Here is a 19,105-nt window from a genome sequence, read left to right as displayed (position 1 = left end):
GTCCTTTAGTTCATGAGCCAGGAATCCCTGTAAGCTCTGAAGTACTGCAAAAGTCTCATCAACAATTTTTTTTTTCATCTCAAGGTATCCAATGATTTTTGCTGTTTTTTCAAGAACTAAAACAGTCTCATCTTGTGTTAGGAAATCCAATGATTCCTGAAGATTTTAAAAGTTCTTTTAACAGTCTCATTGACAGCCATGCTCTTTCAATGGTGAGCACAATCAGCAACAGAACCACCTGATATTTCTTGGGTCTTCTTCATTTCAAGGGTCTGCTCCGTCTCTCTCTAGTGGACAAGGCGAATGCGGCTCGTTGGCACCCATCTGATTCTTTCTCCACCTGTAGAGATGCAAGTAAACCCTCTCCCCCAAGCAGTTAGCCTATCTGGTCCCTTCCATTCACCACTTTCTGGGTCTCTCCACATCACGTGGCGATTATCTAAAGATAGTGGAGCTGCTCGCACTGGACACTGCTCTTCTGATGGGTTATAAAACCTGTCTTCTGGAGCCAGTGCATCTTTATCAAAGATTAAAAAATTAATGGTATAGAGAACTAAATTTAGAAGTTCTCTAGGGTTCCCCCTTTCTTTTGTTTTTGGAGGAGTGTCTTAATGTCCCTGTTTCTTCTTTCTACGATTGCCTGACCTTGAGGATTAAAGGGTATGCCAGTAGTGTGTAAAATCTTATACTGTGCATAAAAGTGTTCAAAATGTTTGGAGGTATATGCAGGTCCATTATCTGTTTTTATTTCTTGTGGCACACCCAGAATTGCGAATGCTTGAATGAAGAATTCAGTGATCACTCAGGCTGTCTCTTTTGCTGCTGGTATTGCAAAAATGAATCCTGAAAAGGTGTCTACCACAACGTGGATAAAAGACAGACAACCAAAAGATTTATAATGGGTCACATCCATTTGCCAGATTTCATTGGGTCTCAAACCACGAGGGTTCTTCCCTGGAGGGAGTGTAGGAGGGTGGAAAGGAAGACAAGCTGTACAGCTTTTTACTATGCTCCTCGCTTCCTCTTTTGTTATCCCAAATTGTAAACGCAAAGCTTGAGCAGCCTGATGGTTTTAGGGGAAGATGTTGGAATCTTTACAAACTGCTAACTCATTAGAGTTGATAGATTATTGATCTGACCTTATAAGAAGATGTTTTGGGTCAGAACCTAAAACAAGGTACTAAGTAGAACTAATTAATACAATGCTTATGTTTACACCTTTACTCATTGGAGTTCACAAGTATGGGAGAGTCACAAAGTAAATTGTGTAACTTCGTGAATTCACACATCCCTTGAAGCTCTTAGGGCCAGAGAGCATTATGAAAGAAAATCCATAATCCCTCTCTCTCGTATCCCACAATTCCTCTCTCTCGTATAAAAGAAACAGAGGCTCTCGGAGAGAATTCAGCCAAATTACATGGAGAGAAGAGCGTCAAGTCAGAAGAAGCCACCAGTCGGCGTTGAGCTGAAAATTGAGAAGGCTCTCTCAGAGGCACAATCAGATTCATCTTCATCTCACACCACTGTGGTGGCTGGCCTCCTGCACTTCCCCTACTGAGACCAAACTGGTCTGAAAGACCAGAAAGCTAGCCGAGCCCCAAAATTGGTTGGGCGCCAAAATGTGGTGATCTTTTTCTTCTTTAAAATATATAAGATGAAATGCTTGTAAGATCAGATCAATAATCTATCAATTCTAATGAGATAGCAGTTTATAAAGATTCCAACATTTTTTAGCACTGAGGCTACAGAGGTGTAGTCCCAGCAGAATTTGTTCCTGAGAGGCTATGGAAACCTGAATGTCTCAGCTATGGCTACCTATCATAATCAGGATAAATTTCCAAAATGTAGAGCCTGGGTTTCTAGACAGTAGAAAGAGAGAGGGAAGGGGAATTTAGAGCATTAGAATGTGCTTGTGGTAAATCTATGTCCTGTATTTAAGTCTTCAAGCCAGCCTTGATGCATATAGTATGGGAAATGAGAGAAAGGTACAGGATAATCTCTGGATCAGTGAACATCAATCAGTTCAAAAGTTTGGGCTTCTTTTTAAAATCTTTGGGCTTCTAAGTGTTATAGACCATGGAAACAGCTAAAGTTGTTTTATCTTTAGTGCCCATATTGTTTTGAAGGAGAGAGAGAGAGAGAAATCATGGGGACATAGAAGTCTTCTCATGTCAATTTTAAAAAATTTTGTGGTTAAGCTATTATTTTCTGGGTAGGGCACTTGGGCTGCTTGGAATGTATTATTCCATTACTATTTTGTAATTTCTGGTAAATGCAGAATGGTCTTGGCTTTTTTTTTTTTTTTTAATTTCCTTTCCCTCATATTTGAGGGTCTTTCTCTGGTCACTTATAGATTTTGTTCTTTATCAATGGAACTATTAAATTTGGTGACTATGTATTTTGGAATCTGCAGCACAGTTAAGTTTTCTGGAAGTGATAATGTTTTGTTTTCTACATTCAGAAGTTCCAGAAAAGGTTTTTGAATGATCTCTTGAGTTATGCTGTCCAGAATTTTTTAACTTGCTATGATTTTCTGATAGTCTGGGAATTTTTAAAATCTTTCTGTATATGACTTTTAAAAATGTATTTATTAGTTCTCAACATTTGATATTCTTTTTTTTTCTTCTCCCTTTCTCTTCTTCTCCCTCCCCAAAATGGCAAGCTAATATAAGTTATTTATGTAGAATCATATTAAACAATTCTGCATTAGTCATGCTAAGAAAGATGAATCAGAAAAGGGCAAACCATGGAAAAGGGAAAAAACAAAAAGTGAAAATATGTCTTGATCCACATTCAGACTCCATAATTTTTTTTTGACTTCCCATTTATTTTTTTTTTAAAACAGAATACAAAAAAGAAAAACAGAAAAGGAAAACAAAACACAACAGAACACTGTCATATGCCCAGCAGAACATCAGAGAGGATTCAAAATATATAACAATAAACTTCCAGGTCAAAAAAGGAATTATAGTATATATTATAGCATATATAGTATATATTATATATATAGAAGAAATTATAGTCATGAATGTCCATCTTTTCTTTGTTTCTTTGTAAGTTGTTCTTTTGTTCCCTACAATACACTATTTTTAAATTTATTTTTTTGCCCCCTTTCATCCCCCCATACTTAACCCCAAGCAGGTTACTATTAAGCCCAGATATACTTAATAGATACACTGCACACACACACACATACACACACACACACACATATATCCACACAACACATATATAAATATATACATTCACATCCATCCACAGACCCACATTCATATATCTACATACACACGTAAAGTGACATGTATATATATTTACATATACTCAGACACATATATACATGCACACATGCATTTACCTATATGTAAATATGCATTTAAAACAATATTAATATAGCTGACATATAATGTAGATTTCTCTCTTGACTGAATCTTTAAGTTTGACTTTGTCTAAAATCAATGATTACTCTTATACTTTTTTTCTAATAAATTTGATTCCTGATTCTTGTTGTAGTGTTTGTGTATATCTCTTCTTTCCTATCTCTGCTAACTCTTCTACTTTAATTGTGCTCCTTAACTTGCCTTGCTATTAATTAATCTTTCCCCACCCATGGATTCCCCTCCTTTGTCTTCTTTCCCCACCCTTTGCTTCCCCATCCACCCATCCCTCCCGCTTTATTTCTTTATAGATTTTGAAGGATGATATACACTTCATAGTATATATGTAGTAATCCCTATTAAATATTCCCAAAGTGAGGAGGTTTTTAGAATTATGAGCCCTCCTCCCCTTTTTAAGGCCTTTGAGCCTATTTTTCCTCTGCACTTCTACCCAATTACTGATGTTAATATTAAACATATGGTATACATTTCCAAGTTAAAAAACAATTTGTCCATGTTTAGTTCCTTGAAATTAATCTTGGATATTGGCTCTTATATGTTAAATTTTCCACTGAGATCAGGTTTGATTGAAAGAAAGTCCTAGAAAATCTGCAAGTTCATTTTGAATGCCCTCCATTGAATATTATGGTTAATTTTGCTGGATATATTTTTGGCCATAGGCCAATTCTTTTGATTGCCAAAATATATGATTCCAGGGCGTTTTATTGTGGCTGACAAGTTCTGTACAATTCTAATTGAAGCTCCAGCATATTTGAATTTTCTCTTGTTTCTTGCAAAATTTTCTCTGATCTGGGGGGTTTGAAATCTGGCAATAATATTTTTCTTTTCCACAAAGGATCTCTTTCAGATGGTAATTAGTGGACTTTTTCTATTTTTACTTTCTCTTCATGTTCTATTACTCCAGGACATTTTTTTTTTTTGGAGGGGCGAGGGATATTTACTGCATTGTTTTGTTAAGGTTCTTTTTTTGTTCACAACTTTCAGGTAATCCAATTATTTTTATATTTTCTCTTCTTGAAATAGATCTCCAGATCTGTTATTTTTATGTTTCATATTCAGTTCTATTTTTTCATTCTTTATATTGTTTTGTTATTTCTTGGTCCCTATAGCTTCACTGGCTTCCCCTTGTCCAATTCTATTTTCCAAAGAGCTATTTTCATCTTTAAGACTATCTCCTAATTGTGTAAATATGTTTATACATATTGGATTTAACATATATTTTAACATGTATAACATATATTGGATTGCTTGCCATCTAGGGGAGGGGATGGGGGAAGAATGGGAAAATCTGAAACACAAGGCCTTGCAAGGTTCAATGATGAAAAATTATCTATACATTATGTTTTGAAAATAAAAAGCTCTAAAAAAAAAAAAAAAAGACACGGGAGGGGAGAAGATTATTTCCTTTTCTAGTTAACTTTTTTTTCATCTTGGATGATTTTTATTTTTAGTTATTTTTAGTATTTAGTTGTGTAATATTTTTAGTTTTTTTTTTTTTCAATGTCTCTCATTTGATTTTTTTTTTTTTTAATTCTTCTACAAATTCTCTCTGGGCAGGAAGCCACTTAACATTACTTTTTGGGGTAGAAGCTTTTTTTTTTAACTTCAGTATCCTCCTCTGAAGATGAATCCCGGTCTTCTCTATTCCCATAGTAAGTTTCTGTGCTTGGATTCTTTTTTCTTTGCCAATTCATTTAGCCATAAGTATTAGTGTAAAACTTCTAATTCTGGGATGGGGGAATGGTGCCTCTAGATTCACTTCAGCTCTCCTCTCTGACCAGGAACCCTAAACCAAAAGCTTCACCCTCCTGAAAGTGCCAGCAGACAGCAGCATCCCTGCCCCACTGCACAGTGAGTGCAGGTTGTGCTGGTTCTTTCTCACTCAGGGCAGCATCTCTGTAGTACAGCTGGACCCAGTGTTCCTAATCAGCCCAGGTTTACTCAATCTTCTATATGCAATCTGGGAAGTGAAAGTTCTGTGGCTCCAACCAAAGGAGCTAAGGCTCCAGCCAAACTCAGCTAGCCCCAGGGTTCCTCACTTGGTGTTTCTGTGGAATCCCAATTCTTGATTTTTTCACCAATCTGTATTTGCCCTGAGATGCAAATCTGTTCTGTTTGGGGGAGAGGGAAGGGAATCTGGAGTCTTTAAAATTTGCTGATCTTTCCAGATCCAAACTCCATAGTTCTTTCCCTTTATGTGGATAGCATTTCCCATCATGAGTCTTTTGGAATTTGTCTTAAATCACTGTATTACTGAGAAAAGCTAAGTCTATCAAAGTTGATCATCTATATAATAATGTTATTACTGTTTACAGTGTTCTCCTGGCTCTGCTCACTTCACTCAGCATCAGTTCATATAAGTCTTTCTAGGTTTTTCTGAAATCTACCTGCTCATCATTTCTTACAGAACAACAGTATTCCATTACATTCAAATACAACAATTTGTTCAGTCATTCTCTAATTGATGGCCATCCTCTAGATTTCCAATTCCTTGCCATCACAAGGCTGTTAAAAAACTTTTTTGTATTGTGAGTCCTTTATGCATGGTTTTATAGCCCTTTGGCCATAATTCCAAATTTAGGTTAGTAATTCTTAATCATTCTGTATATATCCTGTCTTTTGAGATCATAATGTTATTATTGATATAGCAACCATGCTTTTCTTTAATGTTTTTGCCTTTTTGGTTCTCTCCTTCCAGGTTGTCTTTCACTTCCATGTCTTTGTATTCCAAGTAAGTCACAATCTCTTCTTTTTTGGTTAGATTTATCACTGTAATTTGCAGTTTTTATACTCAGCTGACTATTTCTCTTAGACAGGCTACATATTCTGTTTTTGCAAGCTAACAAAACTGAAGAATGTAGTGACACAACTTAGATATAGAACAACCTCCTGTATCTAAAGTACTTGTGTGTTAAGGTCCCTTCACCTCTGACACAGAAAATAAAGAAGGTTTCAGAAGATGTCCCTCTATGTTCTCTATGCCCAAGACTTCTGTCAGCTTGCAGCATGACTGAATCTCATCAGGGAAACCAAACAGAAACACACAAAAAAGTTACCTACCAACATTAGGTTCCTATAGTATACTACTCTTCCTTGAAGAAATTTTATATGGCTTTGTCTCTAATGGGTATTTATCAATGAATCAACAAACTTTACTTAAGTGCCTACTGTGTGCCATACACAAAAATTAAACAGAACCTGTCATCAAGAAGCTTACATTCTACTTAACAGCATATATATGTTATATATACATATAATATATGCACATATATTAGTATATAAATACAAAATAAATATGCAGTAATGGGAATGGGGGAAGCATGCTGCAGCGGGGTAGGGAGAGAACTACTAGCTGAGGAGATCAAGAAAGGTTTCATGTAGAAGGTAGTTTTTGAGCTGAATTTTGAAGGAAACCAGTGACTTTAAGAGATGAAAGGTGGTACATTCTAGGCTGGGGTAAGGAAGGGAGGGAGAGAACCATAAGACAATATTTTTTATTTTATACTTTATACTTTAACATATTTAACATGTATACTTAAACATATGTAACATATTTAACGTGCCATGGAAGAGGGAGAGGAGGGAAGGAGGGGAAAAGTTGGAACAAAAGTTTTTTCAAGGGTCAATGTTGAAAAATTACCCATGCATATGTTTTGTATATAAAAAGAGATAATAAAAAAAAAAAAGAGGTTAAAAAAAAAGACAGTATATTTTGTGTAAGAAAGAATAAAAAGAGGAGTAATGAATAATAAGGCTGGAAAGATGTTTTGGGGCCAGGTTATAAAGAGATTTAAATACCAAAAAGGGGAGTTTATATTTGATTCTTTAGATATAATAAGGAACCACTAGAAGTTTACTGAATAGGGAAATGATATGATCAGACTGGAAAATCACTTTAGAGGATATGTGAAGAATGAGTTGGAGAGGTAGAGACTAGAGATAGAAAAACCAAATAAGAAGCTATTACAATAGTTCAGAAGTGATGACAGAATGAATGAGGATAGTAACTGTGTTAGGTTTGGCAATAGTTGTTGCTATTTTCATCTCCCAGAGTTCAGGTGAACTGCTTTTCTGAGTAAAGATAACACCATAGAATGAAAACATATTCAGAATGATGATAACTCAGGTACTAACACACTTTTGAACTTCTGACATATAACCTTGACATTTCTACTCTAATAACAAATTACTGTAATGTAATAAACTCTTTTATTTAGAATTGTTTAGAGTGAGTTTTTTAGCTAATACAATTATCAAGCTTTTTGATTAAGCTTACCACATCAAAAATTATAATTTTCAAAAAATAAGACTACAGTAAAATCTATAATACTGACACTAAAATGAATACACTTTAATCTTCTTTTGAAAATTCAGAAATTTTTTGGCTTTCTTCTATGTGATGTCTTCCCCCTTTAGATTGTAAGCTTCTTGGGGTCAGAAACCATCTTTCTTTTTCTTAATTGTATCTCCAATCCTAGCACAGAGCCTGATATCTAGCAGGCACTTAATAAATATTCATGGCATTGTGTTTGTATTGTACCTCAGGCTCTGGCAACATCATAGTTGTTGTATGTAACACCTTACATTTGTACAACCTTTTTCAAGATATTTACTATACATGTTATTTCAACCAAACTTGTACACAGTAATAGCAATGCTATATAATGAAAAACTGTGAATGACTTACCTATTCTCACAGCAATACAATGATCTATTTAAGACCATCCCAAAGGACATGCTATCCACTTCCGGAGAAAGAAGTAATGTCTGACTATAAACTATCACTTTTTTGTGTGTGTCTTTTTGCACAAAATGACTAATATCGTAATTTTTTATTATTGCACTCATATAATTAACTATTGTCCTCAATTCTCAAAGAAAACCAACGACTTGAAGAGAACTATATCATTTCACACTGTCAAATTACAGTAAATATGACTGTGGCTGATCAAACCAATCTGAGCTTGTAATACGCTTGTCGCAGGCTAAGCACAAATAAGCCATATGAATATTTGTGGTAGATTCTCTAACTTTGTACATCTTGCATTTCTTCTGGGCTATTCCAATTCTGTTTTGTCATAGAGCACACTACCTTCTCTGATGAGAGCACGCCATGCTGGGCAGTCCTGTACAATGTTTTTCATGTCTTACAATCAATTCTAAAGTTCTTAAGAGCTTTCTTGAGAATGTTCTTGTATTGTTTTTTTATGACCACTGAGTGCTTTCCAAACTGTGTGAATTCTCCATAAAATAGTCTTTTTGGAAAGGGTACATTTGGCATTCGAATAATGTGGTCAACCAAGCAGAGGTGTACTCTCTGCAGTAAATTTTGAATGCTTGGTAGTTTAATTTGAGAAAGGACCTCAATATCTTATTCTACCAAGTAATCTTCAGAATCTTCCTAAAACAATTTAAATGGAAGTGAGTAAGCTTACTGGCATGGCACTGGCATAGCATCCAAGTTTCCCAGGTATACAACAATGAGTCGTTACTCTGTAGACCTTCAGTTTGGTTGTCAGTCTATTATTTCTCCTCTCCCACACTTTCCTTAGAGCCTCCCAAACACTAAGCTAGTTCTGGCAATGTGTGTTTCAATCTCATTATCAGTGTGGACATCCCTGGAAAGTATACTGTCAGGGTAAATGAACTTACCCACAGCATTTAAAACTTCTTCATTTGCTGTAACCTATGGTTCCACAAATAGATGGTGTGCTGCTGGCCGAAACCTATTTTATCTTAGTATCAATTATTTAGCCAAAATTTACCCAGGCAGCAGAGAATCAACTTATACTTTGTTCCATCTCTTCAGAGGCTGCATTGAATATACAATAATCTGCCAAAAAAAAAAAAAATCATGCACCAATACTCCCTCCATTTTAGTTTTGCTAGTAAGTAGCCTTTTCAGGTTGAAGAATTTACCATCAGTGTAGTAGCTGAACTTGATGCTATGTTCTTCATCCCCACTGAAGGTGTTTGACAACCTGGCTGAAAACATCATGCTAAAAATATGAAATCTTCTGGATTATATGACAAGAGGACATTATAGTCCAGGAGGATGCCTCCATTGTCCATTTCTATAAGGTAAAGAGAATAGACTATCCTACAACAATCACGGGGGAGGGGGGTGTCTTTCTCTCTTAGTCATTGCTGACAAGATTCCTGTCAGAGACCTCCTTGATGGGCTGATCCTATATTTGGAAGAAGGTTATCTACCAGAGAACAGTGTGGCTTCAGAAAGGGCCAAGGAACAGTTGACATGGTGTTTGCTGCCTAACAACTCCAAAAGAAATGCCAGGAGCAAAACAAAGGTGTGAAGGGTTATGGAAAATTATGACAAAATTTGGTTGCCCAGAAAAATTCATCAGTATTATATATCAATTTCAAGATATTGTGTTTTCTCAGTCACCAATGGAGTGAAACAAGGCTATGTAGGGACTTATTTTCATGCTTTTTAGCATGATATTTTGCACTCACAACATAAATCAGATTGCTTACTGTGTCTCAGGGAAGAGGTGGAAAATGAGGGATGGATAAAATTTATAACCTAAAACATTTTTCTTAAAGTCTAAAATTGTTTTTCTATGTAATTGGGGGGGGGGGGGAAATAAAATATTTTTAAAAATTAGGATATTGTATTAAGTACTTAAAGAATTGTGATTCCTAGCTGTGTGACCCTGGGCAAGTCACTTGACCCCAACTGCTTGAGAAAAAAAAAAAAAAAATTGTGAAAATTACATGACATATGTAAAGCACTTTCTAAACTATAAAAAACTATATACATATCAATTATCATCACCTGTCCTTTTACTTTGGACAATTTTTATTTTTATGTTTTATAAATGAGAAAACTGAATGAGTAATCACAGAAAAAAAAGTGATAAGTTGCTAACATTATTGTGCTTTTTATCTTTATTTTGCACTTAAAGCTCAGTAAGTTCTTTTTGTTTGTGAAGTTAAATTCATAATAAAAATTATGCCTAAAAATTCCAATCTGAGAAAAAATACACAAACACACATAAAAAGATTGGTTCCTAGGTGACAAGGTCTAATGAGAAGTCTGAAAATCAATTATACAAGTTTGGAAAAAACTAAATTTTGTTTTTTAGTAAGGAAAACTACCACCTTTGGTCATCATGGGTTTTGAAGGCTTATAGGCTACTTAAAGACTCAGAGGCTCCGGCTTAAAGATAAACTGTATTAGATAATCTTAAGACTTTCGATGTTCATCAAGTTAAGTCCAATAAGTCAATTAGAATTTATTGAGCAACCTTTCTTTGGTCACTTAGTACTATCTAGCAGTCAAAGTTGTGTATAACCTGTTCCTCCACCCTCTTCCAAGTCTCTTTATAACATACTTTGCCAAATACTCTGCAATTTAATGATATATTTCCTTGCCTTCCTTGAGCAAGATACTCCATCTGACTCCAGGTATTTTCACTGGCTCTCTCTCTCATACGTGGGATGTTCTCCTTCCTTATCTCCATCTCCTAGATGGAGCCTTCCTTCAAGTCCCAGCTAACATCTCATCTTTCAAAGGAAACCCTTCCAATTCCCTCTTAATTCTAATATCTCTCTTCTCTTGACTACTTCCAATTTATCCAGAATATATCTTGTTTGTACATAGTAATTTTCAGGTTGTCTCTCCCATTAGAATGGGAGTTCCTTGAGAACAGTGACTATCTTATTCCCTTTGCATCTTTAGTGCTTAGCAAAATGGTTGGCACATAGCAAGAGCTTAATAAATATTTACATCTAAAGGAATTACTGAGAATAGTTCAGGCCAGATATGAAGTTTGTTATGTCAAAGAAATGACTGATCAAAGGAATAGTACAACTAAGTTAAAGGAAATATCTATTTAGTGGTTATAAATCTCTTAGGATCACTCTCAGGAATCATTATATAAGGAGAGGAACTCTTGTGCCTTGTACAAGCCATTCTTTTAAATCAAAGGTCATAATGGAGGGTGACTAAAACAGAGGAAGCTCAAAGTATCCTTCCCAATTAGTGAAAGAAAGTGAATAAATTCCTCTACAATATTATAAAAGTAGAGAGTTCAAAAGGATGGCAGAGGCTTAACTTGGGAATGTGGAACATGGCCTAGCTCATTCCCAGTAGCATCCCAATGTGACAAACAGCAAAGTAGTACAATGGAGAATTTTTGGCAATTTAAAAGGAGAAAAAGAGAAACTTACAGAAGATAAGAAACACAAACACATTCTGATTTTTCTGATAAAGAGAGTTTACTTTGAAATAGTAGTCACTGAGTGTATTTGAAGCCAGCACCACTAACGAATCAATATCACTTTATTGCATATACCAAAGAAAAGAAATAAAATTATTCTATTCAAATAAATAAGATCTTTGGTCATCATAAAAAAAATCATCTACCATTTACCTGAGAACTAACTATACATACCTAAAGAAAGGGTACATGAAATGATGAAAGAAGCAATGACTGAAGTCAGAAGATGCAGCTCATATTCCCAGATCTGACACTTAACTAGCTGTCAAGGCACCACAAGTAAAGTTTTAAATCATTAAGCACTTTCTTGGGAATTAAATTGTGTAACCTTTCTGAATCCTGGTTCCCCAACTATAAAAATAGGAATAATATATCACCTATCGCAAAGTATTTATGTAAAGAAAGCAAAAGTTCTAAATCATTAAGCACTTTCTTGGGAATTAAATTGTGTAACCTTTCTGAATCCTGGTTCCCCAACTATAAAAATAGGAATAATATATCACCTATCTCAAAGTATTTATGTAAAGAAAGCAAAAGTTCTAAATCATTAAGCATTTTCTTGGGAATTAAATTGTGTAACTTTTCTGAATCCTGGTTCCCCAATTATAAGGAATAACATATCACATGTAAAGAAAGCAATGTGTGAACCTTAAAATGCTATAAAAATGTGTGCTAAAACGACTAAATTAGGCTTTGCCTAATCACTAAGTAACAAATATACTAGTACTTCCTTTTTTGTTATTGCTAAGGCAATTGGAGTTAAGTGATTTGCCCAAGGTCACACAGCTAGGAAGTGTTAAGTGTCAGAGACCAGATTTTAACTCAGGTCCTTCTGATTGCAAGGCTGGTGCTCTATACACTGCAGCACCTAGCTTCCCCAGAAAATATACTACTAAAATTACATTCCCATTTGACTAATAGAAAACTACTGAAAGAAATTTTTAAACTTTAAAGTTTTTTAAAAGTTATTTTAAACTTATTTTGGTACTTATATTGGTACTTTATTTAAAACAGACACTAACAAAATATAAGAACTTTCAACTAGAACTAGCAAAAAGCAGAGCTTACAAATAAAATTACTAGACATTTTATTTCCCTTTGTGAAATGGCATTAAAGGGCAACAGTTTCTTTTTATATTTCTCCTTTTAGTATTTAATTTCCACCTGTATTTGGCTTTCAGCTTAGCGATTAATAATAAAAGCTCTATTGCTTATAAAAGAACTAACAACCACTTAGAATGAAGATGATAGCTGCCTTAGCACTAATTTTGAAAATACTTAATGAGTTTAGATTACAAATACAGTTCTAAAACATTAAATATTTTCTTGGGAATTAAAAGTCAGGGCCATGGAGATTCACATGAACTATATATAACTATACAACAAGACTTTTTCCTAAGAATCTTTGAAAATCCTAACACATAGCACATTGGCTAAACTTAAGACAATCTTTAGAAGAAATCTGTTATAGAGAACCAGGAAAAAAAGGACCTAGTGATCACTTGCCATTTTTTCCTACTCTCTTTTATTACAAAATAGTAAAACTAGTTCAAAAAATGGTTCCCTGAACCAAGATGTTATCAATCTTAATACTATATTAACAAAACATCTGGTAGACAAAAACAATTATTTATTCTAAAGTTATGAGGTGCCTTATAAAAAAGAACTGATACAAGGTGTTTTACAGGGGAATAAAAATAGATATAAAAAAGATAAAATAATTTCACCATATTTCCCATTAAGCATGATATGATCCAGTCAAATGGAACTAAATAGTGTAATTTTCATACTGTCACAGTCCCTCTATTCAGAATAGTCCCCCTCCCTTCTCATTTCTGCTCCATGATATCATTCTCTTCTTTCACACCACTGCTCAAGTTAAAGTATTTCGAGATCCCATTAGAAAAAAAAAATTATATCACATTCAACTATTTTTATACCATTTCAGATCTCTCCTCTGTCTCTAATATACTTATCTTTTATCATTTTTATGATAAAAGTTCATAAGGTCTTTAAGGAGAGATACTGCCTTTATTTTTTTTTAACCTACAAACATCTTACACTTAGCACAGTCTATGGACATATATTATGCACAAATACAGAAAAAGAACCCAAACTTTCTATTCTCTCCATTCTAACTCATACAGAAATAGATTACAGCTGTATTCTTTGTTATTCTGCTAAATAACTAAAAAAAAAGGAGATGAAATCATCTCCTTGCCTTTCTCTCTAATTTTCAATCTCTCCCTACACACTAGCCTATTTCCTGTAGCCCTCAAATATGCTCAAAGTCTCTCCCATTCTTAAATCAAAACAAAACACACACAAAAAATTTTTGACTCTACCAGCTACTTGAGACATGGCTCTACATTCTTTCTCTCTTATATAGCCAAATTACCAGAAAAAGCTGTTTCTACTTATTGCCTCCACTTCCTCTTGCTTCCTTGCCTTTTATCATTTACAATCTGGCTTCTGACTTCATCATGAAGTTAAAATTTTCTCACAAAATTATCAATTACTAAATTCAACAGCTTTTTCTCTATCCTCATTGCTCTTGACTTCTCTGCAATATTTGACATTGTCAACCTTCCTCTCCTCCAGAATGCTCTTTCCTCTGAGTTTTTGTGATACAGGCTCTTAGTTTTAGCAGGTTTTACCACAACTCGCATCTCCTCTGTTGGATCATCATCCAAACTGTGCCTCCTAACTGTGGATACAAAAGGCCTTTTCTGTTCCCACTTAACCGTTTTCCTTCTAATCTTTATTATGATGATGTTTCTGCAAAACTCTTCAAATTTATAAAGCAAAACTGTCCATTTTATCTCCTATAACCTTCTTGATCTCTGTTTCATCAAGCAATTTTCTCCTATCTATATTGTGAAAAGTGTCTTCTTTCCTGCTCCTCTAATTTATGAAGTGACCTATCACATCGAAGACTGTACACATCTGGAATTCAGTGAGTTGTATGGTGTGAATTAATGATATAAATGGAATTTTACAAAACTGCTTTCTAGTTTTCACAACAATAAACATAAAGAGCAAACAAACTTATCACAGTTTACAAGTGATTTGATGTTTTACCTATTCTTAATTCCCTCAAGTTACATTGTCTTACTGCTTTAGCTAGCATTCCTAGGAGTCTATCAAGTCCCAATTTCTTTTGATGATACAATCATTCTTGTAGTCTTCCAGGTTCACAACCTTTGAGTAATGCTAAATTGTCTTTCATGGCCATTCATGCCAAATCTTACCTATTCTACTTACACAATATCTCTTGTATCTGTCCCCTTCTTTCTACTCATAGGACCACCTATTTTCAGGCTTTCATTGTTTCTTTAATTACTATAGCAATAGCCTCCTAATTATCTCCCTTTCTTTTGTCGTTTCCCTAATTTATTCTCCATGCAGATAAGGCTAAAGAGTATACAATATATTCCTAAAACATTGGTCAATGTCATTCCTTTGATTAATAAATTCTAGTAACTCCATATTATCTTTAATATCAAATATAAACTCCTCTATTTGACATTCAAAGATCTTATAACTTGGTGCCATTTTTTCCAGTTTTATACATGTTGATGTATAAGAATACACCACAGTCAGTAGTAAAGTTTCTACTATAAATGAGAGGAGATGTTGGAATACAGTATTTCTAAAGTGAAAAGATATAAGGTTTATAACTAATATTAATTTATCCTGCAAAACTGAGTATATTCCTGTAAGAAACTTTTAACAGAACAGACTTTCAAGCATTAATGAAGAAAAATCAAAAACTAAATATGAATTTTTAAATATAAACACAAGAATAAAGAGAATCTTTTAAAAGTACATTTATTTGAGCAATTGGAAAGAGAAATGATGAAGAACTAACATTCCAATGGGTTGGAGGAGAAAGAAAAATGGTCCCTTCAAAACCTGAGTATCTTCAAAAGGTTTTGATAGAGCTAAATACAAAAAACAGAAGTCCTGGGCATGGACTAATTTTGTCCTAAGGATTTTAAGAGGAGAAAGAAAAGGAAAGGTTAAAAGACTATACTAGTGTAGAAGAAAGGAATAAAATGTACTACTATTCCTAACTAGAGTATTAGAGAAGAGTTTGAGATGAACCTTACTTAAATAGACAAAGGAGATTAAACGACACATAAAAAGCAGTTTTAATGTGAAAGTTAACATCCAACTCAAGAGGAAAACAAAGCTGGGATAAAGAGGTTTCAATAACACTTTGGAGGAAAGAGTCATAAGTTAAAAAAAAAAAAAACTTAATTCTGAAGAGAAAATTAAAAGTAATAAAAAGAAAGAAAATAAAAGAACTAAAAATGGAAAGGGTGCATATCAAGTGAAGTATGGCTGAACACACTGTCTATATGAATAAAAAGGAATGTTATTATGTCATAAAAAATTTTGTGATGAGTTAGGAGAACCTTAAGTAGTAAGAATTAATGCAAAGTAAATTCAGTGATCAGAACAAGGAGAAGAATCCATACAATGACATAAATATCATAAAGAAAAACAATTTTGAAAAACAAAAATTAGCCATGTCTCCAGTATTATTATCCTCCAACTGACAAGCAAAATTTGTTTAGCTTGACTATGTTTGTTACAAGGATCTTTGGTTTTTTCCTTTCTCTTTTTCTCAGTTGGTAATGGGATAGTGGGAGAAAGAATATAGACAATTTTGAAAGTAACATTTGGAATTAATTTATCATATTCTATATATGCATTTTTAAGAAAACAATATGAAAGATCCAGTTTCATATAAAATCTTTTTGTGTTCTGTTATGTATAAATACTCAGTTTTAAATTCAAAATAAAACAGAATAGATAAAAAGAAAATAATGTGTTTAATTTGTCATATACTTTTTAAAAAAACTACATAGTAGAAATAGGTGGTTTCATATTCAATCTTTGTTCTTTACAAATATGTTCATACTTGTATTTGTCAATCAAAATAACAAAAAAAATTTAAATGCAAAAATACATCTAGAAATCTAATAAAATTATATTCTAAGTAAAAAAAAGTCTTAAGTTACTTGATGGGGAAAAAAAAGCTTGAAAATTAAGAAGAAAAATGAATCCAATACAAGGTAAAACTTTAAAAATAAAGCCATTTTTAATTTTTACAGAGTTTCACTTTCATATACATCTGCTCATTTCATTGGGTCACCTCAACAACAAACAGACAAAACAGGCATTTATATCTTTATTTTACAAATGAGGAAACCATCTATGAGAGCTACAATGAACGGTCCAACAATATGTGGTCTTAGTAAAATCAGATGAAATATTTTTAAAAGATAACAACAAGACTCAACAAGATATATTTCTATTTCTTGTTAAACATACAAAATGTTGCAATTTAAAAAAAAAAAAAAAAAGCACTGAAGTGGAAATTTTAAGTATGGTACCTTAGCCAAAGATTCTATTCACCTCTGGCCTTAATTTCCTCATCTACCAAAGGAAGGAGATGGCCTAGATTTTAGCTCCATCTTTTATGAACTACAATCAATAAGGATTTAAATGCTTTACTGAAATGCTTGTAGACTTATTGCAGATCTCCAACAAGGCTTTAAACCAGTGGTTTTTGGACTGGGGATTAAACTAGATTTAAACTAGAAAGGCAGACAAATAATTCTCTCAATCTCTCTCTCTCTCTCTCTCTCTCTATATATATATATGTATATATATATTTCAATATGATTGGTTTCTTTTATAATCCTACATATTTTATTTTATGGAAATATATATTTTATTATATATTATATTATATAAATATACATATATACATATATAAATAACTATGTCAATGACAAGAGTTCCTTTAAAATCTATACATTTTGTTTTACATAAAATCATACAGATAACTATTTCAATATAATTTTCTTTGTAATCCCACATACTTTATTTTATATAACATTATAGATAACTATTTCATTATGATGATTTCCTTTGTAATCCTATTTTATATAAAATTATACAGCTAACTTTCAACACAATTTCCTTTGTAATCCTATGTATTTTGCCTAAAAATTATATAGCTGTTCCAATAAATTGATTTTCTTTGTGATATGTATACACATATGTGTATGTACGCACACACATATATGTAATATATAATGTATATGCAACACATATATACACACAAATATATTTCAATATGATTGGTTTCTTTTGTAATACTTAATACTTGTTTCATGATTTTTAATCCTGAAGTGAGGTCGATAAATGCTTCACCAGCGCCCCTAAAGTGGGGGATGGAGAGTAAATAGTATAAAAAATATTAAGAATCCTTTGCTTTAAATCCAACTCTCGGGATGTCGCCTTTTCCGTGGAGAAACAAAAAGGCTAATATCAACAACCATTAATGCAGCGTTTTAAGGCTTTGCAATAACATGTAACTGGGGATACCTGGCAGGTAATGGGCTTCTTACAGTGTTTCTAACACCACCAGTTTTCCAGCCCTCCATGGCCACACCCCACCCCCTGCCCGTCCGAGGAATCTTCACAACCTGCGCCCATCCACCTCACCAGATTCTCACCCCCACTCCGGGAGCTTCATAAGCCCCTGTTCTCGAGGTCAATGCCACCCCCTTTTCCCGTAAATCCTGAGCTACTCACTCTGGGCAAAATTTGGGTTCCACGACCGATCCTCAGTTTAGGCGGGTTTAGGGACCAGGCCGCGTTTCCATAGAAACAGACTGCGCGACCTCAGAAAGAGACTTAGTAACAACCGCTGCCTTCGCGGGTGTCTCGGTCAAAGTCTTCCCCGCAGAAAACTGGTCCTTCGCTCCGGGTTCTGTCAAAAGCTCTTATGCTCCTCCCCCCTCTTTCCCATTCATTCCTTCCCATTGACCACCTAGGGAATAATGACATCTTTCTGAGACTTTAAGAACTGCTCCTGGATGATGATGATGATGATAGACGGCATTGATATAAATTTGAAATGAAGATAACATTAGCACCTACTTCTCAGGGTTGTGAGAATAAAATAATATTTGTAAAGATTAGCTTTAGTTACATAATTGTATTCTTACAAAGACTTAAAGAAGTGCTATTATTATCCCCATTTTACAGATGAGGAAACTAGTTCACAAGTTCACAAGTCTACATTGATACAAACTCAGGTCTATCCTGACTCCAGTGACAGGATTGCACCACCTACCTGTCAGCTCTTGTAGTCTTCCTCCAAGGGATAATGCCACTTCAGGTATGTCTTCATTCCAGTGAAGAAGTGAAGGAGACCTTACCTTTACTCACACTGAAACATATGTGCTGCCTACCCCTTTCTCAACCTTAACTGCTACCATAAGCTTTCTCTCTATGGAAAATATGTCCTTTAGGTTAGTGAATACTTCTGTAGATTCATAAATCTATGCACTATCCTCCCTATATCTTCTGTTTGTGCCTGAGGAATTTTATGTGAATGTAAGAATTAAAGCAGGATATTTTTTTTTCACTTTTTCTTTTTTA

The 19,105-nt window shown here is 34.0% G+C and overlaps 1 protein-coding gene across 4 annotated transcripts in view; it reads right to left on the bottom strand.

Moving 5' to 3' along the window:
• The window catches only part of CCDC57 (coiled-coil domain containing 57), a 294,880-nt gene extending 276,491 nt beyond the window's left edge, over nt 1–18,389 (bottom strand). For 3 of the 4 annotated variants that reach the window (XM_051995295.1, XM_051995297.1, XM_051995298.1), the window contains exon 1: nt 18,254–18,389. The gene's annotated coding sequence lies outside the window, so the exon portion shown is untranslated. Of the gene's footprint in view, nt 1–9,047; nt 9,261–18,253 lie in introns of those variants that run through there. The other variant, XM_051995296.1, reaches the window with a different exon arrangement.
• Nucleotides 18,390–19,105: the final 716 nt, after the last annotated feature.

This window comes from Antechinus flavipes, chromosome 4 (assembly GCF_016432865.1).
Source record: "Antechinus flavipes isolate AdamAnt ecotype Samford, QLD, Australia chromosome 4, AdamAnt_v2, whole genome shotgun sequence".
Taxonomy (NCBI): domain Eukaryota; kingdom Metazoa; phylum Chordata; class Mammalia; order Dasyuromorphia; family Dasyuridae; genus Antechinus; species Antechinus flavipes.
Note: the sequence above shows the minus strand (reverse complement) of the source record. Positions and strands in the feature narration are given on the sequence as shown.